Below are 23899 nucleotides of genomic sequence, written 5' to 3'. Positions count from 1 at the left end.
CTATTTTTTTCTGAACAAAAACAAGGAAATGGATTGATTCACCTACTGCAGGAACTCATTCCACAGGAACGTGTGATGTTTTGCTTTAATCTTTCATTACCCTGATCTCGAAACCTGATGGAACATCAAGCAGGTACCTATCTGCCAGTCATAACTGATGGGCACAAAGAAATAGCACAATATTTAGGGTACACATCCTGATCAGACTGCTCACCCTTCCTTAATGGATTTGCAGAAACCATAATGACAGGAAATGGGCTTATCCAAAGCTGGACTCCAATTAGTAGTACCATGAAAAAATACACCACATAAGCCATGCAGCATTCCAGATTCCAATGCAGTTAATTATTCAACGAATGATAATGGCAGATTCATCAAAATCTACTGGTCCTAGTTAGAGTGATTGGCACTGATAGGAGATTAAGGGCTCTTTCAGACAGGACATTGAGCACAGATCCTAATGCAATTTTCATCAATGTTCAGGCAATGGTTCCCTGATCGTGTTTCTCTCTTTTTGTTTCCTCAAATTTTTATACCTTCCCAAATCTCTAGTTTATCTGATTTTATTTGTATTCCTTTGTTCCAATGAGAGAGCATTTTCATAGCCTGAGTTTTGGGATTTTACACCAAGCTTAAAAGAAAGAAGGCCACTTAGCAGTTCCCTGCCTACTTCCAAGAGGAGGGAGTACAGGGGAGAGATTTGCACTATGGTGCTTCCTCATCCACTACAAAAATGGGGAGGATTGGCGAAACAGATTGGAGAAAGTGAAGAAGGTGAAAGGGATGAAGCAATACTACTGGTACTTGTTACTACCTTTGTAATCATCTATAAAGATACTAGGGCGGTGACTCCCAATCTTGAGTCCCAGGAAGTTCTTGGACTACGACTCCCGGAATTCCTGGCCAACACAGCTAGTGGCAATGGCTTCTGGGAGTTTTAGCCCAGGAACATATTATGACCCAAGCTTGGACTAGGGTGTTCAGGAAGCAGCAAATCTCCCCTCTCTGCACTGTAAGATTGCTTTGCTCCTTCTTCTTATTGTCTGTATGTTATTGCCTTTTGTTTATATTATCACCTGTTTCCATGTCCTGGATTGGATGGGATGGGAATCAGCTTGTGAACTTGCATCCTGTTAAATTTCACGTTCTTTCATTACAAAGCAGAATAAAAGGAGACAAAAGAAATGCCGTCTGGATGAGCCTAACTTTTAGTTTTGCATTAATGGCAAATTTATTTACTGGATAAATGTTCCACTTTGGAGCTAGTGCTGAAAGGAGATGGCCATGAGCCATGACCAATTAGGGTTATTAAGAAGGTTGATATGCTCCATGGCCAAACCTAGTTTAGAATTTGGAAATTTACCAAGCCATTAGTCAAAGGGTATAGTTATAAGGCTCAAAAAGTATAATTGGATTTTGTTAAAGTTGCACCATTAAAAAAAGGATGTTCCCATGTTTCTCAAGAATTGTCTAATTAAGAATAACATTTTGAAGTTTTGTCTCCTGCTTTCTTCATTCTCCCTTCAGCAACTCCAGCAGAGTGCAGAGCACAAGACTAGCCAGCTTTTGAACCATAGGAGGTTCCTTCTTTGCCATTTAAATATAATTGTAAATATAAATGTAAATGTAAATATAAAAGCCCTGTAAGTATAAAAGTAATTGCAAAAATTACAACTACACTGCAAAAGAACTAAAATTATCTCTTGCTAATTTACTGTTGCAATATAATTTAAATATTGAAAAAATAATTGCAAGTAACTAGTTGTTTGTAACTAGTTATGTTCAAGCCCTGCCTTCTCAGGGCTCTAGGCTGACTGCTGCCAGAGTTAGAATAACGGATGATATCATCTAATCCACCCGTCCCTGGAGCTCTCCCACCTTGACACCAATGTCTATGCTGGTTGGAGATGATGGAAGTGGCAGTCTGACCAATCTGGAGGACACCAGTTTGGAGAAGGATGGACTAGATTTTTGTTCTTATTCAGCAAAGTAATTTTTGTGTTCTTCACAGAAGGCTAGTGGTGATCATTTACTATCCTTAGAGGAGACTTGTAACATAATTGATGATAGACCACCAACAAGGAGGCATGTGCCCTTGGCCAAGACCGACATCTGTTGGCATAACATGCCATCTGGGAAAGGATGTCAGTTAATGAGCCCGTGAGTGTTCAATTCTGTGTTCCCGGGCCGAATTAATATTTTTCCCATTACAAAATGTATGCAATTCTGTCCAGGCAAGCACAGTCCTTAAGAATTGAGACAGCTTCATTGTAGAGGCAATCACTCAGCATGGTAAAAGACATTTTCCTGTGGTAATCAGCAAGTGCACAGAAAATGTGAGTATAGCAGTAATTCTTAAAAACCTGATGGCTGCCAGTTATGTGCAAAAGTCTCCAAATGTTTAAATTATTTCTTAAGCAATTAATCTAAGAACTTAATTAACTATACATCTAAAGAAAGTGCTTTAGCTAGAGTCTTGGAAAGCTCTTCAAAAGCATGGCTACAAATTGTTCCTTGCTAGTGCCAATCTTTGGATCTTGACCCCCTTTCTCTAAAAAGTAATGTGTGAAGCAGATCTTTTTCAGTTAGTAAGGCTTGAGGATGTTGACAAGACACTTACATGTTGTAAAGCTACTACCACTTTTTAAAGATCTTTTCCCATCCTGACTACAGTATTAAAGTTCACCAAGGATATAAAGGTGGAATGGGACACCCATGTCATCAGTATTTCTCTTCAGGAAGGCCACATACCTTCCTATTTAAAAGAAATTATAAAAAGTCCCATTCTTAAGAAAACTAATTTGGTGATGGATAATGTGAACAACTACAGGCCTGTCTCAAATATTGTTTTTTTGGTAAATTAATCTAGAGAGTGGACCAGTTGTAGGTGTTCTTGGTAGGAATTGATAGTTTGGATCAATTTCAATCAAGATTTAAACCATGGCATGGTAATGAAACAGCACTGGTCACTGTGCAAGACATTCTCCTAAAGGCGGACAGGGGGAGCGTAACCCCGTTGGTCCTCCTTGATCTTTCTGCGGCCTTTGATACCATTGACCACAGTATCCTTCTGGGATGGCTATAGAGTTTAGGGATTGAGATTTCCATTCTTTGGTGGTTCTGCTCCTTACTTGATGGCTGAACCCAGATGGTATAGCTTGGGGATGCCATCTCTATCCCTTGGGCTTTCATTATGGGGTCCCACAGGGGTCGCCTATCTCCCACATCATGTGGGTGATAGTCTACATGAAGTCATTGGGAGACATCATACGGAGATTTGGGAAGCCCCAGCCAGCATGGCCCATGGCAAGGGATTGTGGGAATTGCAGTCCAAAGCATCTAGACTGGGACACAGGCTAGCTAGCTCAAAAACAGAAAATGCAGTCATTGTGGATCTTTTAACACATGTACAACCTAAAATGGTATTCCTATAACTAGTTGCAGAGGAAATGTTTTGTTTTTACAGTGGACTGTGATTTACATGCCACCATGTTTACTGAGGCCTTGTGTTATGTTTTTTCTGGAAGACTCCATGGCATTCCCAAGGCCTTTAGTTGTGGGTCACTAGAAAGGGCTACCATTTGTTGTTTAAATCATAACTGGTAGCAGAAGCTGTCAAAAGTGCATTTTAGCAAATTCTTATGGAGGACAGAAAGCATTTAGGAGTTACTTTAGTATGAAAACCTTTATGCCTATTGAAAGGAAAGTTTGCCTGAGTTTTAATTTTCAGCTATTATCCATGGTGGAACATGGTGACACTGCAGGTTAAACTGCAGAAGCCTCTGGGCTGCAACATCAGATGGCCAGCTGTCGTAAGATCGAATCCACGCGATGGAGCGAGCTCCTGTTGCTTGTCCCAGCTCCTGCTAACCCAGCAGTTCAAAAGCATGCAAATTCAAGTAGATAAATAGGCATCACCCCGGTGGGAAGGTAATGGCATTCTGTGTCTGGTCGCGCTGGCCACGTGACCATGGAAACTGTCTTCAGACAAACGCTGGCTCTACGGCTTGGAAACGGGGATAAGCACTGTGACCTAGAGTTGGACACGACTGGACTAAATGTCAAGGGGAACCTTTACCTTTACCTATTATCCACCGCACAATAATACATTTAGAAATGCAGGAGTTCCAACTTGACATTTACAGGTACATCCTTAAGGAAAACCTGCCTTATAGCCATGCTCTCTCTCTCTCTCTCTCTCTCTCCCTCGCTCCCCCCCTCTCTCTCTCACACACACAGAGTCCTTTTCCTGGTATTTAATATTCAACTGAGTTAACAATCTGGATAAAATAAAGTCCATTGTAGGGATGGGCATTTTTCATTCGTTTGTTTATTTAATTATTTTTATACTGCCCATCTAGAACGTTTCTACTCTGGGTGGTTTACGTCCTGTATTTTTTTGCAGCCATTTCAGTCACCTATTGCAGATCTGCTCAATGCAGAAAATCAACTTAATGGGACAAAATGGTCCCAAAAATTGTGTTGTTGTTTATTTCTATGTCTGCCACACCTGTTTCTACTGGGTTAAAAATACTGTCCACCTCAAAGTTGTCCACTTCAGTTGTAAAGCACACCAAGGTGGCTATTTCCACCTAGAGGGACCATGTTCTGCTGATCTAGAAATCAAAGCTCACCAGAGGTTTCCAGGCCCAAATGCCTCCCAGTGAAGGAAAATCCTTCGCAGTTAAAGAGTTTGTTATACCAGACTTTATATGGAATCAGGCCACATATATTGGTCCAATTCCAACATCAAATTTGTAACATTGATTTAGATAGTGAGATATGTTGGCTTTGTTCCAAAACTTTGAATTCTGCTAACAGCACCAAGTTAGAAGGAGTGATATTTCTGTACACAGGCGAGCTTTATATTTGCTGCCACCAACCTTTGTAACAGGATTCTTCTTCCTTCCTGTCCTTCTCTTCACAAGTGTGAAAGTGGTTTATAGAGTAAATGTACTTGCTTAGTGCCCTGCTTCTAACAATGATCATCCGTGTATGTACCTTGAGGAAAGCCAGACACAAGAAATGGAGGTAATGGACAATTTATGTATTAGTGTTGTGTGTTTTTTTTTTTTTAAAAATCAGTTTTCAGATCTCTAAATGCATCCATCTTGGTTTACTATATTGAATACTAAGAACAGGAAGGCCCCATTTTGCTGTAAAGGTTGACAGCTCTTGAAAAAAATCCATTCTCTGTAAATTTGCCAAATTTTAGTTTAAAACATGAATAACAGCCTATAGCCTTCCAGATAAATTCTACTCGAGAGTTTATAGTCTCCAGCCAGCATGGCTAATGTTCAGGAGGATGGGAGGTGTAGCCTAAGAACATCTGGAGAGCCACAGACACACTGTCACTGTTTCATATTTATTCAGAATTGCAGTTGGGCCAATCCTACAGTTAAAGCAGTAGTTTATTTTACAACCCACCCTTTTCTCTTCAAGGACCCAAAGCAGATAATATCCTACATACATTGCACTATTCAGAGTGTTGAGAAGTTCTGTGGACAACACTACCATCTTTGATAGTCATTTGGTGAGAGAGCTCTTGCACTCTGTGATTTACAAAATATTTGAGAAGATCCACCTATACTAACAGCTGCCACTGTTTGCTGCTTTGACATTGGATCACAGCCACACAATAGAAGTCAGAGAAGAAGTTGCTTGGAGCAGCTTCCTTAAGATGCAGAAGGTAGCAAATGCAACAACCAAAAAATTAAAATTGACCATGAGAATGCACTTTGTATAGTGCACTGTGTTCTCAATTGCTATTGTATAGCAAGGCATCATAGACTTTCACACAGGCAACTATGAATGAGAAAGAAGCATTTGAAAAGTGGATTTATAGCAGTATGGTAAAAAGATAAGGAAGGATGAAGGTTATAAAATACTAAAATACAAAAAACTAGAACAATTCAGTTATATAATCAGCTGGAGCTGATCATGCTAGATAAAATAGATGGAGAAAAAAGTACAGAGAAGATCTTGTCTAATGTTTTAGGTGCAGTACAACCTATTGGACTAAATTACTGGTTCCCAACCTTGAGACAAGGCGCCCAGAAGCCTTCACAACTGGGAGTTGCAGTCCAAGAGCATCTGGCGACCTAAGTTTGGGAGCCACTGATTTAGAGGAATCAAAACAGTAATAGTGATGTCCAGCCTTAGGTAAAAAAAGGAACGAGAAGATATGGTTGTCATCCATCAATCGACCTTCAATTTATCACCATTCAGATCTGTATCTATCATCTCTTCCCCCAGAACCAGAATAACGACAACTTTTCTGGAAGGGATTTTGGGGCTTAAATATCTACATATGTGACAGACAGAGCTTGAACAGGTTAAACTTTTCTCAGTAAGTCGATGCTCCAGTGGTGAAATCGCCATCTGTTGATTTTCAAATGGTTTTGCAGCTGTTAAAGGATGAGGATTTCTGCCATGGAAAAGAAAGAGAGATGGTAATCCTAGTCAGTGTATATGACACTACAACCCCGCAGATAGGAGAGAACACCAATCACAAGGCTATGTATCACTTGCTTAGCTGGAACCCTTCCAGAGACAGTGTGTTTTAAATAATACAGCCAAATGCCAAGGTCATAACATGCAGAAACAAGGAAGCAGGTCACCGAAGGCTGGATATTCTGGGTGTTTCTGAGGAAGTCTTATGGGCTGTAGAGGGGCAAACTATGAAATATGAGCAGCCACTGCAAAGATTCAGAGATGGGATTAGCTGGGGAAGAATACGCTGTTGGACTTAAAGGCAAATGCTGGAGAACGGAAATCAAATTATTTATCTTTTTTTCAGAATGCCAGGTTCATCTGGCTTCATCCTACAGTAGAGGTTGGTAACGCTGATCATCGTAAGTACTTTACACTCCTCAGAGTACTGAGAATTTCTATGGATGTCGCTATCGTGTTGCATTCCCGTTGAATGAGACGGCACCAGATGTTTAAGATATCCTAGCAATTTGTCATTGAAAGAATATATATCGTATAGCATCGCTGGAGGACAACAGTATTCTTACTTAAGACATGTGATTTCCCAGAATGGAAACTGAATATCCCACTATCACTAGAAAGTGGCACCACTCATTTTGGCTAATTCTTAATAGGACTGTACAACAGGGATCAAAGTGATAGATGTCTTACTCTCTTTCAGCACGTGTAACAGCAAGTGGGACGTGGTGGCGCTGCAGGCTAAACCGCAGAAGCCTCTGTGCTGCAGGGTCAGAAGACCAGCAGTCATAAGATTGAATCCACGCAATGGAGTGAGCTCCCGTCGATTTGTCCCAGCTCCTCGCCAACCTAGCAGTTCGAAAGCATGTAAATGCGAGTAGATAAATAGGTACCATCTTGGTGGGAAGGTAAAACGGCGCTCTCTAGTCACGCTGGCCACGTGACAACGGAAAACTGTCTTCGTACAAGCGCAGGCTCTACGGCTTGAAAAACGGGGTGAGCACCGCCCCCTAGAGTTGGACACGATGGGACTAAAAATGTCAAGGGGAACCTTTACCTTTACCTTAACAGCAAGAAAGTAAAAATAAAAACAAAAGTTCGGGGGCATCCTGAAGACTAATGGGTCTATTTCACATGTGCTTTTGAGACCACATTCCACACTCACAAAGAGTGAAGTATTTAGCAATAGGCTTATAAGTACGCATTCCAGGGTTGGTGATCCCGGGAAGAGGGCTTTGTAAAGCAGTTTTATTTGCAATCTTATTTCCTACTACAAAACTCTGGCTTCAGAATCAGAAGTGATTTAGGGAGGGTGAACATTTTTGGACTTCAAAAACAACGATGTGCTTACTGAGCAGACAGTTAATTACTCTAGCTATAGCCAGGGTGTTTATGTAACTAGTACTCTCGAAGCTTATTACAAGTTTTAATAATGCCACTGTCACCTTGAAAGGTCACTTGCATCCATAATCACTGGATTCTCACCTTCACAAGGAATACTTGTGCATAAACCCATAATTAAATATTTCACGCCATGTACGTAAGGAACTAGATTGTCACCTGTGAAAATTCACTCCGAAGTTAACCCATTAGTCCATAAAGTGCCACAATAGTTTTATGTTTATTTTTGTTTTGTTTTTGTTATAACTCAGGGATAAGTCATATGGCTCTGTAGACAGCACATGACTTTGCTATCCATTGAATTCCAGAGGTATTTGGTGTTGAAACATGGAATGCCCAGCTTTCTGGGAGATGCAAGGTTTCATGGGAAGGCCATTCTTACTCTCCGTTAAGCTCTATAGAGCAGTGGTCCCCAACCTTGGGCCTCCAGATGTTCTTGGACTTCAACTCCCAGAAATCCTGGCCAGCGGAGGTGGTGGTGAAGGCTTCTGGGAATTGTAGTGCAAGAACATCTGGAGGCCCAAGGTTGGGGACCACTGTTCTATAGGATGTCTCAGAAAGAACTCCCTCTCTCATAATGCTTCGCAGCTCCCAGGCAGACTCAAAACTCCGAGGAATCACTAGGGCAGTGAAGCACACAGATAGGAGCTATTGTAGAAGTATAGAAAGCTGGCCTGCTGCTTTCTGTTTTGTCTCCTGTAGTTCTACTTTGCATATTCTGGGAGTGGAAGTCCAAAGAATCTGAAAGGTTCATCCATAACTTCTACCCTTGTTAATTGCCACTGCAACCTCATTAGGAAAACTGTAGAGGCTTCAAGAATAGACATGCGTTTTAGCTAAAGCACAGAAATTAGTCCTTCGTGAACACCAAAATGATAGATGCTGTTAGGCATATCAAAATAAAAAAGATGATTTTTAATTATTACATAACTGAGCAAAGCCATTGGATCCGTTTGGGTGCTGCGATGCCAGCACTGCTCTTCAGCATTCTGATGATCCCCTGTTTTGTAATTCTGCTTCATCACCACACTCTGGCTTGACTTATCTCAGCAAGTGCTCTGGTAACCATGACTGTACCCCCTTCCCCCTCCTTCTGTTCTATATTTAGCACGAGCAAATTCCATCTATTTGTAGCAGCCTGATGAGAACTTATTATCACCCTCTATATATAAACTTCAGAAGGGTTTATGAGACTCCTTTTCCACAAAGGCGTGAAACATATAGCAGCAATTTTCTATATTAGAGGCAGGCCTCTGGATTCTGTTGGATTACAATAACCATCAGGCAGCCAATGGAAAAAGCATTATGGGAAACACAGTTCATGTACATAGTTCGGGCCACAGTCACCGACTCCTGTTGTAAATAAATTTCTGTAGCTGGCTTTTAGAAAAGGTTCCCAGCTTTCTCCTTTTTCTGACGGTACTGAAATATAGCTGGAAGGGAAGCATTCCAGCATTGCAAGCTGATTTATTTTGACTGTAAAAATACGGTTCCCTCAAAATTCATTATCCCACGACTTTTTCAGGTTCAGATGCTTTTGAATTTACAAAGTCTTAATGACAGAAGGAACCTTTTGAACTTTGGACAAAATTTGAAAAAACAAATATATCACCATAGAATGTTTTTAAAGTATTTGTGAAAGTCACATGTCAAAAGTAAACATGAAAAAGATTAATATAATAATAGTAGAGGAAATCCAAATAATAGTGTTTCTTTGTTTATAAATATTCAGACTGAGCAGGAATTACAGCCAGTCCAGATGAAATTCCATTGGTAGGGTCTGATTGAAAGTTTAGTTTGTCAAAATCATTATCCTGACATTTTGTCCTATAGACAATGTGTGTTGGTGTGAGACAGAGGGCAAGAGGGATACCCCGCTTGCTGGAGACCTGCCCCTCCTCTACAACAGAGATAAGGATGTGGACCCCAAACCTGTATCAGAACCTTCAGTAGAACCTCCACAGGAGACAGTGATAGAGGAGCTGGTGGAAGATATACAGAAAGTGACAATAGGGGAGGTTCACGAAGAAAAGGTGGGAAGGGAAAGAAAATGGAGGGTGGAGTTTGAAGCAGGAGCAAGGGAAGTAGCGAGAAGGGAAGAGCAGTTACCACCTGGTTGGGAATGAGTGTGGATGAAGGATCTGTGGACTGGACTATGGGAGAGATTGAGAGTGCCAAAGGAGGAGGCAGATTATAGGAAAAGAGTAGGGATTCCCCCTAAATCCTTTTATTGGGGGGAAACAGAGGCGAGGGAGTGGAGAAGGAGATTGAGAGAGGGAAAGGAGCGAGTGGAGAGAGAAAGGCGAGAAAGGTTGAAGTGGATAGTGAGAGAGAAGGAGCTACAGGGAAGACTCTGGGAGAATCGAGACCCCGATGGATGGATCTTGTGGGATGACGACCTGGACAAGGAGACCGTCCCCTTGCTGGAAGGTGCGATGAGGCAGTCAGTAAAGAACTGGGTCTCAACTGATCTCCAGGGACCATTGGACAGTAGTTATAGAAATCTGTTCTTGTTCAACGAATGGAAGCCCCTTCCGGACCAGATGGCAGAAGGAGAAAGGGCTCATAATCATGTTCCAGATACTTGTTTATTGTTTAATCCTCCAATAAATCCCACACCTGTTTTGAAACAGCACGGATCTGCTGATTTCTTTAAATTGAATTTGGAGCTAAAGTTGAACCCTCACAATGGGGAGCTGAAAATCAGAAGTGTCAAGATATTGACAAGTCTGTATGAGCGGTATTTCATGTGCTTAGAACAGCGGATCATCTCATCTCCAGGAAGTGACATGAGAAAAGTGGGTTTCAGGATTGCCTAGAGTCCTGTTGTTGGCAGTGTGGTGACTCCTGGTCTGAAGATGGTGGCCCTGATGAACCCCTTGCCTGTCACGGTGGCTCTATGTGGCATCTGGGGAGGGTGATGGGGTACGCTGGGAGGCTGACATGCATCAGGGTGTATGTGTGAATCAACTGTTTATGCTTTGTAGCTATGTTTGGGGTGTGTGCATAAGAATTATACACAGATTTTGAATTATATGAAGGTCCAGTGCCCCAACCTCAACTTTGTTGAAGAGAAAAGTTTAATCAGCCCACACCACCAATGCCAATAGGAAATCTAATAATAAAATAACTGAAAAGTCTTTATCTTTTCATGATTCCCTAAGCCTGCTGTTAGGTGACTGCCTCACTCTATCTCATGATAGGGAGAGCTCTGGGGAGTAGAACTGGTAATTTGAATGGTTTAAAATATGTTAAGATTGTCATAGCTCAACATTACTTTGGGTTTTTTTTTGATGTGATAACTCAGGGTGTGACTAGATAGGGATTTGTCCTTTGGCTGGGTCTGCTCTGGGGATGGTCTGGGTTTCTCCTTTTCCTGGTGACCCCATGATGTACAGGCCATCATGAACTAGCCGCCCAGAGTAGACCTTTGATCTAGATGGGTGGGGTAGAAAGTCAATAAAATGAAATAAATAAATAGCGTGTCCCTGATACATGCCTACCCACATCTTTTTGAGCCCTTGTCAGGGGCTGCTGGTTCTTCGGTTCTGATAGGATCACTTCATTTTGTTCAGTTCTAACATGTGTGATTGCTGGGACTGAACCAGAGTTGATGACTTAAGCTGTCCCTTTACTTAAGCTGCTTCACACTGTTGGGAAATCAAAAGCTTCTGCTTGCTCCCCATGGAGAAGGAGAGGAAGGAAAAGGCAGTGCTGATATGATATGGTGCTTAGGGGAAAAAAAGAAAGCTTCCTCTCTCACCCCCCCCAATAGTGGAATGGGAGGAAGGTTTCAATTTCCAAAGATTTTGAAGCAGTTTGAGCAAAGCACAGAGGTGGAAAGAGGAGTGGACAAGCAGAGAGAATTTGTTGTTATTTTCTTGCCAAATAGGATTGCTTAAGGTGTAGTACGGTTGATCCTTGCATGTGGATACAAAGGTTGCCCTAAATTGCATACAGTATCTTAAAGTGACCCTGTTTAACATAACCTAGCCTGATCTGGGCTGGGATAATTTGGCAGTCCAGTCACACCCTCATTACCTTACATTTTGCCACGAAATGTACCAGATTACTCAATGTTCATTGAAAATGCCAATTGATGTCTATCTTGTCATGTAGATTATTGACCAGGAACACAGCACTGTTCCATATCTGTGTTTCCATTTTTAAAAAAATCTACCAGATTAAGGAGCTTCATGATGAGTCACCGTAGCATTGTGCTCCAGTAACACCCTTGGGACAAGCAACCAAAAAGAAAGCAGATTGGTGGAGTCATACGGTGCCTACTCTAATACAGAATACATAAAATAAAGCCCTTACCATACTCCATCCTTGGAAAATGGTAGGTGCTGTGGTTTGAGCTTGTGAAGTTGAGCAAAGGCCACATATAATCATTTTGTTTTTCACTTCTGCTCCTCTGTAACATTAAGACATGAAACTTTCCTACGTTTGTTGTTAAAAGAAAACCATAATCTGCCGAATTGCATTGGAAATGGAGAAGAACAGCATTTTGTCTGGCTCTTTTTAATGAGTTCCAAAGGCAGATCAAGTAAAATTAATTTTGTTCCTTTGACTACAGACTTCAGGCGGAGTAGTTCTTGCCAGGAGAGAGTATTATCGTAAACTCCATTAGTGTGCCATTTGCTGACAAACCTGACAAAACTAAAAGATTTGCTGGAAGGAAGCATTGCATTGTTGGTGTTTAATCAATAGCTGCTACAGCCACAATATGATTTCAATGCACTGTTTTTGACTCTGCAGAGTTGGTTCTGGATATCTAAGGATTCCAGGGGAAACTCCATCCCTTATTCTTTATCAAACAAAACAAAAACCCTCCCTTACTCCCTCCTTCTCTCTCTCTCTCTGAATGCAGTTTTCAAAGAGAAATGTTGGTCTATTTCAACATATCAAAGAAAAGGGAGGGATTTCTGCCATATTTTAGACTAATTGCTCTCCAAATTGCTGTATTATTTCACAATGTTGTTTAGTGTAGTATGTGGCACTAGAGTAGGCCCATTATGTTAGTGAGAATTTGGTGAGTCAACTCCTCCAGAGGTTGCATTGATTGAAATGGGCCTACTTTAATAGCAAATTACTTCACCCAAGTCACAGTTAGAGTTGTTGTTGTTTAGTTGTTTAGTCATGTTCAACTCTTCGTGATCCCATGAACCAGAGCACACCAGGCCCTCCTGTCTTCCACTGCCTCCCAGAGTTGGGTCAAATTCATGTTGGTAGCTTTGATGACACTATCCAACCATCTCATCCTCTGTCATCCCCTTCTCCTCTTGCCGTCACACTTTCCTAACATCAGCCTATTTTAATCAATGGAGGAGGCGACTTACCAAATCCCCACTGAGTCACTGGTCCTACTCTTATTATGCTAAGCAACAGGATTTCAGACACTATTTTACTTTTACTTTTCTTTTTGACCTGTGAACAAAACATCATTGAATGTTTTATCCAGAATCCTACTGTTTAGTTAAGTGCAATGATACAAGCTGCAATAGTGAATTGCTAACAAGCCATTTCTTACATCCCTCTTCCTATGCTAGTCAAGTATGTTGGCAAGTAGCAACGCATTAACAAGCAGTTTGCTTCTAAAATGTCAAGGCCAAAAGTATAACATTTGAACAAGGCCCTCAAAGCACAATACATTTTTATAACATCCTTTGGTACTTTGTGGTGGTCTGTTGAACATTTATCTTTGAAAGTATTAATTTCAGTGTGAACCAGTTAACTATATTAAAGTTAATCTTGGTATCAAGGTATAAGTCATTTATTTGCTCTTGCCTGGTTCACCAGGAGTGTAGCTTCCAATCTTGCTCCATGGCTGGCAAACAGGGAAGGGAAAATACTAATTTCTTAGTTTTTGTTTGATTGCACTGGACTCTTCAATTGTTTTAGTACTCTCAAAGTATCTTCAGGGTTGCCCCATCGAAGACAGTGTGAAACTTATTTTATCAACAGCAGATAAAAAGCAATGCCAGCCAACATTTGGAAACTTCTAGTTTAATCATTTGTTTTTTACCATCAAATAAATTTGTGGAAATTGTTATTACATGCTGGCAGGTCACTTCCAACTCATGGTAAGCCTATGAATGAATAAACTCCAAAATATCCTGTGATTAACAGCCCTGCTGAGGTCTTGAAAACTGAAGGCCATGTCTTCTTTTATTGAATGAACCCATCTCATGTTAGATCTTCTTTTCCTCCTGCCTTCCCTATTCCTAGCCTTATTGACGTTTCCAGTGACTTGGAGAAATGCAAACAAACAAAATCGTATCACAAATCTAAATACAAACAATGAAACACAGTCACAAAATACAAGGCAAGGGAACCTAATAACAACCCCTACATGTTACAACTTTGGACCACTGCTGCCAGAATCTCCCAGACAGTATCCCACCTCACAAATGTTGGGGTGCAGTGTGGACTCTTGCTCATTCCAAAAGCAGCTCCTTATATTCAGCATAGGTAAAAAATCAATCCTTTCTAGGAAAGTTGTAGAATCATAGAATAATTGAGTTGGAAGTGGTCTGTAAGGCCACTGAGTCCAAAGCCTTGCTCAATGCAGGATTCCAGTTATGGGAATCCTCCTCACCAAGTTTCAGTTATTATTATTATTATTATTATTATTATTATTATTATTATTATTATTATTATTATTATTATTATTATTATTATTATTATTATTATTATTATTATTATTATTATTATTATTATTATTTATTGGACTTATATACCGCCCCATAGCGCTACAAGCACTCTCCGGGCGGTTTACAATTTTAATTATACAGGCTACACATTGCCCCCCCAGCAAGCTGGGTACTCATTTTACCGACCTTGGAAGGATGGAAGGCTGAGTCAACCTTGAGCCGGCTACCTGGGATTTGAACCCCAGGTCGTGAGCACAGTTTTAGCTGCAGTACAGCGTTTTAACCACTGCGCCACGAGGCTCTTTGCCTCTGTCAAGTCATGTTTACTTTCCTGAACTAGGATTTCCAGTTCTTCTTGTTTGTTTCCCATACTCCTGGCATTCTTATGTAGACACCTGAGATTGTATGCTTTATTTCCCACCGTTTTTTGAAGATTATTATTGGTGATTATTATTTGAGGTGTTCAGTCTATTTTTTTTTTTGGTACGTATTCTTTCATCTATCTTTTCCTCTGCGCTTGCATCTCCCTCCTCTTTACAATTCAGTTTAAAGTCCTCATGATGAAGTTCTTCATGCTGTCACCAAAAACATTATTTCCAACTCTTGTGAGGTGCAAACCATCACTTGCTAGCAGTCCATCTTCCAGAAAGCTTAAACAGTGGTCCCAAAATCCAAATCCCTCACGTTGTCACCATGTTCGTAGCCAGTCATTCACCCAAAGTATTTCCCTTTTCCTTTCTATGACTTTTCTGAGTGCTGGCAGGATGGACGAGAAGACTACCTGGGCCCCAAAGTCCTTGAGATTCCTTCACAGAGCTTCAAAGTCTGAAGTCTTGTACACTTGGTGATGTGGGCTTTAGATGCTTATTTTATTTAGTAATGCAATCAGAAGGCTATGGCTTAAGGAAAATAAAAAGATCACTAAGAGCAAGTGGGAAAGAAAGCCACTAAATTAATGTACAAGATTAACACTCCCTTCCCACTGGAGTCAAACTAAATGAAGCCTAGTGTTACAGAGGAATTGATTGCCTGTAATTGTAGCATTTTCAAAACATCCAGTTTTGTGGCAAATAATGCGTTGTATTCTCTTGCTTGCAGTCAACATTAATCAAATCTTTACAATGAATAAGAGAACATTGTGCTGACATTTCTGTGCGGGAGTATTGTTTATGGCCGAAACAGTGCTAGTTAATGAAGTTTCTATTTGCCAGCATGGCTCATTGCGATCAAAGTGCTTGGTTTTTACTAAAGAATAGAAAAGGAAGTGTTTGTGTTGAATGTTAGCCCTGCAAGTGGCTTGCATCTGCTAAGCAGGCCAATGAAATCCACACAGTTTGGGGAATAGATGGGTGCTAAGGGTGACAATGTGATCAAGAAATGGAGATAGAAACATATTGATCTGTTCCAGGAGACAAGTATGAGATAGCCATGTTAGTGTGCAATTAGAGAGGCACTGTCCCACTATTTGGTTCACTGCAGGGACCAGTTGGTTTGCTCTTTTTTCCAGCAATCAAATGACATAATTGCTGGAGCAAACCAGCCTATCCCCAGAGCATTCTGCACTTTCCTGGGTCCCAGCTTTTTTATGTGTGTGTAGGTAGAATTGATCCATTTTGGTTTGTTTCCAGTGTGTGTGGTTGCTGGTATTGAACCAAAATGAGCTTCTTTCTTTAATTTCTCACTACTGTTGAAAATTTAACGTTAATTTCTCACTACTGTTCTCATGAGAAGAGAAGACTCCCTGGAAAAGACCCTGATGTTGGGAAAGTGTGAAGGCAAGAGGAGAAGGGGACGACAGAGGACGAGATGGTTGGACAGTGTCATCGAAGCTACCAACATGAATTTGACCCAACTCCGGGAGGCATTGGAAGGCAGGAAGGCCTGGTGTGCTCTGGTCCATGGGGTCAAGAAGAGTCAGACACGACTAAACGACTAAACAACAACAACAACTGTTGAAAAGACTCTGTATAACAGAATACACAATAATGTAATAGCCATACAATAAACGTATTAAATGTGTCTAACAAAAATAATGTAATGGTTTATAACTCCGCCACCTCGCAGTATATAGTAAATAGTAGAGAATAATTGTAAAGTACAGTACACATATCAATGAATACATATATTACACATTAGGAATCTAAGGTTGACAATGAAATATCTTTGGTGTGTAATCTCTCAAAGTCCATATTTTGTTCTTGATCATGTTGGTAATACTGGCAGACTCAAAAGAGCTCAGAGATTCTCTCTCTCTCTCTCTCTCTCTCTCTTTACATATCACTTTCTTTCGTGGCCTTTATCAAGAGTCTATCTAGTGTGCATAATAATCTCTGGAGCCCCTGGAAAGGAATCAGAAACACCTGGGTTCTCATAAAAAAAGCAAGAATGAAATAGATATTACCCCAGTGCTTTAATTACTATTCATATCTACAGGAGGAGATGAAAAATAAGATCAGCACCTTTCTTCCATTGCTACCCATTTTGAGGTGACAACAGCATGGAATTTTTTTTAAAAAAAATGTAACTTATAAATAATAAAATGGGATGTGATCATTAACATTCATGTACCAACCAGATTAAGGCCAACAGGCTAGAATCCAAACATGATCTTTTTAATAAAATGATCCAACTTTGATTTATATACAGCTCTCATACACATATGGTGATTTATGGCAAGATATTCTGAGGTAACATGAGAAATATACAGTCCCTGAATAATTCAGATGGTGCAGAAGTACTCCAGCCCATCACAATCCTTAAACCTGTTGTATGTTTTTCTTTCTATTTTGTCTACTGTATTTAGCAATATTTCAAATTGTTTGAATTGAGATGCTAAAAATTTCAGTATAAATATATAACCATAACTGAGTACTGTATCTGGATGCCAGTTTTTAGCTAAAGAAGTTTGCTTTTAAACTTTATTTATTTATTTATTTATTTATTTATTTATTTATTTATTTATTTATTTATTTATTTATTTATTTATTTATTTATTTAATTTTATTTTATTTTATTTAATTTTATTTTATTTTATTTTATTTTATTTTATTTTACAACACAGGTTTATGGACGTTGGTTAGAGGCTAATGGGAACTGAAGTCCAAAGAAGTAAGTTTAACAAGCTGTGCTTTTAGTATTATTCTTCATGTTTAATAGTTCAACAAGTTTCAGAAACAACAAAGCTTTTGGTGGCACATAAAAGACTAGCAAATAAAATTTGTAATAGGTTTTGTGGGTTGTGACTGATGCTACAATGGACTTTGGTCCACCGAAGTTTGTAGCAAATTAAATTTGCTTGTCTTTTCGGTGTGACAAAAACCTCTCTTCCTGCACTGGCGTAATGGTTAAACTGCTGTACTGCAGTCAAGACTCTGCTCACGATCTGAGTTTGATCCTAGGCTCAGGTAGCTGGCTTGAGGTCAACTCCAACCTTCCAAGGTCAATAAACTGAATACCCAGCTCACCTGGAGGGGTAGGCAATATGTGGCCTGAATAACTAACTTGTAAACCATCCAGAGAGTACTTAAGCGCTATGGGGCAGTATAGAAGCAACACACTATGCTTTGCTTTGATTTTGTTGCAACTCTGGCCATGCTGACTGGGAAATTTGGGGAGCTCTCATACAGAAAAGTGATTTTGCCAGATTTGTTTAATGTGGTGAAATAAATAATTAAATGATTTGCCATTCTACATAGGTAGAGTACTACTAGTATGCAGATGTGCAGAAATGTCTGTCCTTCTTTGAAAGATCTTTAATTTATAAAGTTTTCCCTTATACTTGAAGGTGGAGTCTATTTGTAAAGGTAAAGGTTCCCCTTGACATTTAGTCCAGTTGTGTCCAACTCCAGGGGGCGGTGCTCATTCCCGTCTTCAAGCCATAGAGGCAGCATTTGTCCGTAGACAGTTTCCGTGGTCATGTGGCCAGTGCAATTGGATCAGGGATGTGGTGGCGCTGCAGGTTAAACTGCAGAAGCCTTTGTGCTGCAAGGTCAGAAGACCAGCCGTCATAGGATTGAATCCATGCGACGGAGAGAGCTCCCGTCGCTTGTCCCAGCTCCTGCCAACCTAGCAGTTCGAAAGCATGCAATAATTGGGAGTACATAAATAGGTACCACCACGGTGGGAAGTTTATGGCTTTCCGGGTCTAGTTGCACTGGCCACGTGACCACGGAAACTGTCTACGGACAAATGCTGGCTCTATGGCTTGAAGATGAGAATGAGCACCGCCCCCTGGAGTTGGACACAACTGGACTAAATGTCAAGGGGAACCTTTACCTTTACCTTACCTGGGTCATTGACCAACATGAACTTGACCAAACTCTGGGAGGCAGCGGAAGATAGGAGGGCCTGGTTTGCTCTGGTCCATGGGGTCACAAAAAGTTGGACATACTTAACGACTCAACAACAACAACCTGGGTCATTAGTTTACCACCTCATAATTACCACTTGAATCACCCCTCACTCTGTGGATCAAGGACCAAGAGGGATTTCAGCTTCACTTAAGTTTATAGATTGAGGAAGAAACACAGGATAGACTGAGAAATGTACCTTAACTGCAGCTGATGGTCTGTGGTTTGCTGATAACAAAGAACAGTATCTGGTCTTACCCTCTCTTGTTATGCTCTGCGTGCAGAGGCGTAGATCTGGGGACTCGTTTTCAGTAAAGGAATCATAATTCTTGTAAACGTGCTGATTTTTCTCTCCAGGTTTCTCCTTGTTGCCTCACTCACCCACAAGGTCAAAAAATCAGCCCTTCCATTTGTCATTCCCTCCCTCAGGGCTCCAAGTGAAGCAGGAGGCATCAATCAGGATGCAAGCATGGATGGAACTCTCCACCCATCACTTCTGCTGAATGATATTTCTCCACTGTAGAATGTTAGGAGAGACATTGAGATATAAAAACAAAATTTCCCCCCACTGGAGGATGTTAGGAGAGACACCAGGATGTGAAAATGAAAAAGTGTCACAGAAGCGGCTTGCTGATTACTGAAGAACAACAAATGAGGTGCTTGTGTTGAGTATCAGTCTTGCAGATGGCTTGTATTGAAGCCATTTGCTTATATTGAGACATAGGAGCCTTATGCTACAGTGGTTAAACTGCAGTATTGAAGTGAAGACTCTACTCTTAACCTGAGTTCGATCCCAGGCTCAGATAGCTCGCTCAAGGTGGACTCAACCTTCCATCTTTCCAAAAACGATAAATTGAATACCAAGCTCATGGGGAGCAATGTATAGCCTGCATAATTAAATTGTAAGCTACCTAGAGAGAGCTTCAAGCACTATGGGGTGGTATATAAGCTGCACATTTTGCTTTGCTTTATATCCTGCAGAGAAGCTTTAATTAGACCTAGTATGGGCTGGTCAGTGGACAATCTGCTTCGGCTTTTACTCCAAAATTGCAGGAGCATTCTCAGATACGTAATCTGATCTCCTGAAGAAATTCAGCTTGTTAGATGGTCCTTGTAAAGTTTGGACTGCCACTGGGAATGAACTCATTAGCCCAATGGTTGTTCTCATAAATCTGGGGTGCTATAACTCAATAAATTACTAACAGTATTGCATAAGTTTAATGAACAAAGCAAACATATGTTATTCTGGATGGACAGCCATGTATGCATACATCCTAGTGATAAATACCAGAGGTCTGGCCAAATTGACAGCATCACCTAAGATGCAATTGACTCTAGTCTAGATTGTCATTAATTGTTGGTCTAAAGCAGGGGTCTCAAACATGCGGCCCGGGGGCCATTTGCGGCCCCCCAGATGATAGTTTGTGGCCCTCGCTTTGCCTGTCCCCCCCAAAGCGCCCACACATCCTCTGCTGTCAAGAGTAAAAAAAAAGCGTTGCCTCGCTCGCCGGCTCTCTCCCAAGACAACGCCTCTTGCACCCTCCATCCGGAACTGCAGCCTGCCAGCCAGCCCACCTGTCTGTCGGCTAAGGAAACTCCTGGGCGGCTTCCTCGGGCTCTTGCTCCGCTTGGCGGAAAATCTGATGCGGCCCAGCCTCACCCAGACTCTGTCTCTAGCGGCCCCCAGGTAAATTGAGTTTAAAACCCCTGGTCTAAAGACACTTGTTTGTTCAGTCACAAGTAAGCTAGGAAACACTGATTTTATATTTATTCATTTTTAACACTGCAGGCAGCCTTGCTCTGCTATTTTTCAGAAATACATCTCCCAGTTTTTATAACTAATAAAATGCATGTAAAACCAGAAAATTTGGGGAAGAATCTCACAAAGAAGTTCCTCTGTACAAGTTCCATTGACATGAAAGACCCCCAGAGGTCAGCAAAGTGGGTGGGTGGGTGGATGGATGGATGGATGGATGGATGGATGGATGGATGGATGGATGGATGGATGGATGGATGGATGGATGGATGGATGGATGGATGGATGGATGGATGGATGCATGGATGGATGGATGGATGGATGGATAGATAGATAGATAGATAGATAGATAGATAGATAGATAGATAGATAGATAGATAGATAGATAGATAGATAGATAGATAGATAGATAGATAGATAGATAGATAGATAGATAGATAGATAGATAGATAGGCAGGCTAGCATCTTTGTTGCAGAGATTGCTATTATTCCCATTTATCTCCCTTTCTTTTCCCACAGAGCTCATGGATGTACATATGGTAGACTTCGTGTTGACAACAGCCTTGTAAAGTAGGTCAGGGATCACCCCACAAAGTTCTCAGTGGCATGCCTATCTGGATTACACACTCTCTCATCCAAGTCCAACTGACTGACACTATGGCGGTGTAGTGAACAGGGTCAGCCCAAGGCAAAAGGCTGTATGCGCTGAATGACAAGATGGATCCTCCTTGCACTACAGGGACAGAAGACCACTCAACTGATCCTTGAATCTTACCTTAGCATTTATGATCATGCAGTGGCTTCCACTATGCCTGAGGGAACAGGCTAATTTAGAGAGCCCAGAAAAGCCTGTGTGGGATATATATGTTTGCCCTCATGGAATCATAGATAAGTGAAGTTGGAAGGGACCTATAACCCCCTGCTCGATGCAAGAATACAAATCAAAGGATATCTGCCAGGTGGTTGTCTTAGGCTTCTCTTGAATGACTCCTCTAACTTTCCTGATACATCAAGAACTGGGTGTTGGGATTGCCATGGTCCCACGACACTTCAGTGGTAGAGCCACCTCTGTTAGTGGCTGCCAGATAAAAGTTCATATTGGTCCTGGATTCCTAAACTTTCATGCAGAGATGATTACCACAGGTCTATATGCTCAACTCTTGCTGAAGTATTTTATTTTACTTATCAGCATTAAGTGTCATTCTGTGGGGAAAGCCAGAAGCTCCCTAGGCTCTGTCCTTAGGTGTGCCATTCATTTATCCATCTGTGTCTGGTATAGGTGTGAGGTTTGATCAATATGTTCTTTCTTTTGAATAGAGTTGTAACATTTTTTAAACACTCTTTTCTTCTTTTATTGTGCCCAGAATCATTTGCTAGCTACATACCTTCGTTTACTTATTAAAGGCTCATAAATGAGACTTTTAAAAACCTTTCTAATATTGAATGTGAAGAACACTACATAAAATCACTGAAGGAAAGGGTAGCCGTGTGGTCCAATCAAAATTAAATCCAAATGCAAAATACTGTATAGACAATACCTTCATAAACCACTAAAAAATAATCATACAATGAATGAGCTTTCGTAGATTAAAACACCACTTCATTAGGTTTGTACCAGTATGAAGAACTTAAAAGTCCAAAACAGATTTAACATAAAATCAGAGCTTGAAAAATCACTTTCTTTAGACTACAGATGAGAAACACCCCATCCAAGAGTCAAAAAAGGTAGCACTTCTAAGCTTTGCATAAAACACACAAAGAAAGTAGAAGACTAAATCACTTTGCTTTCTGCAGGATGCATCTTGGATTTATGCCACTCTGTTATAATTTCAAAGCTCTGCTTAACTGATCGGAATCCAAATATCTATGGAAATGCTGACAAATATTCACTATTCAATAACTGCTTATAGAGATTTACATTCAGCCAGGCTTCAGTATACGTATACTAAAAAAGTTATTAGATTACCATTTTTTTAAAAAATAAGCATGCTGAAAACCTTGCATCACGAGATGCTCTGCTGCAGTGGTCTCCAACCTTGAGCCTCCAGATGTTCTTGGACTACAGCTCCCAGAAGCCTTCACCACCACCTCTGCTGGCCGGGATTTCTGGGAGTTGAAGTCCAAGCACATCTGGAGGCCCAAGGTTGGGAACCACTGCTCTGCTGGACTCAAAGCAGAAGGGGAAGTTCTTAGTATGTACTGAGCAAACAAGCAAAATAAAGTGGGGCGGGAAGCCCTACCATTAAGCAGAGTGAGGCAACTGCCTCAAGGGGTAGTTGCTGAGAGTCAGCAGTGAAGTGGTTCATGACTAGGGCAAGGTGACACCTTCCTCTGAAATTTCGGAGTGAGGTATCCCCCTATCCAAGTCCATGAACTGCTCCTGGTTGTTCCTGTAAACTAACCTGCTTTCCTCAAGGGATATAGAGCATATCAACAAAGTCAGTGTGGTGTAGTGCAGTGGTCCCCAACCTTGGGCCTCCAGATGTTCTTGGAATACAACTCCCAGAAGCCCTCACCACCACCTCTGCTGGCCAGGATTTCTGCGAGTTGCAGTCCAAGAACATCTGGAGGCCCAAGGTTGGGGACCACTGGTGTAGTGGATAAAGTGAGGGACAAGGACTTAGGAGACCTGGGCACCAATTTCTGCTCAGCCATGGAAATTCACTTGTGGAACCACTGATAAAACTATAAGTTGGATTTGACTTGATGGCACATAACAACAATGGGGGACATTATCCAGTCACCACTGTTGACACAAGGTGCAGTTGCCAGTCTTGTTCATTTCTAAACATGAAAAGTGGAGGGAGAAACCATCTTCTTCTTGCCTCAGGCAGCAAAGTGTCTTGGCCAGCCACGTCACAATAAAGGCTCAACAGTTCGGCAGTGGAGAGCTGGAAAGATCTATCTGTGCTCTGTCAGCCCACTCACTTACCTACAAGGAATTCATTGTTACCAAAGGAATCAGTCGTTCAATACAGATCTGCTTCCAAAATTTCCTGATTTTAAAAAAAGCAATGTGTCAGGAAACATGCAGAGCTTGGAAAAGTTACATTTTTGGCCAACAATGTCTAGAGTCTCCAGCTAGCTGAGAGCTTCTTAGAGAGCAAATCCAAAAAAATTAATTTGTCCAATTTCTGTAACCATGCAATCAAACCCACAGATTTGATTTGCAGCTTGCATTGAGATGGAAAATGGTTAATTTTGATGAATTTGAAAAATTATGCCTGTAGTAGGGGAGGCAATTCATAGATGATCTGTAGTCACATTGAAAGTAACCAGGCTCGTCT

At 41.0% G+C, this 23899-nt stretch overlaps 2 long non-coding RNA genes across 2 annotated transcripts in view; one reads left to right on the top strand and one right to left on the bottom strand.

Moving 5' to 3' along the window:
* LOC144588586 (uncharacterized) overlaps positions 1-23899 on the bottom strand; it is a 404395-nt gene that overhangs the window by 57726 nt on the left and 322770 nt on the right. The window lies entirely within an intron of this gene.
* LOC144588585 (uncharacterized) lies at positions 167-22040 on the top strand. The gene is made up of 3 exons (XR_013544201.1): positions 167-6854; positions 17569-17615; positions 21132-22040. It is a non-coding gene; the product is annotated as an uncharacterized LOC144588585 (long non-coding RNA).

Source organism: Pogona vitticeps, chromosome 4, assembly GCF_051106095.1.
Source record: "Pogona vitticeps strain Pit_001003342236 chromosome 4, PviZW2.1, whole genome shotgun sequence".
Classification (NCBI taxonomy): Eukaryota; Metazoa; Chordata; class Lepidosauria; order Squamata; family Agamidae; genus Pogona; species Pogona vitticeps.
This window is presented reverse-complemented; position numbering and strand designations above follow the sequence as displayed.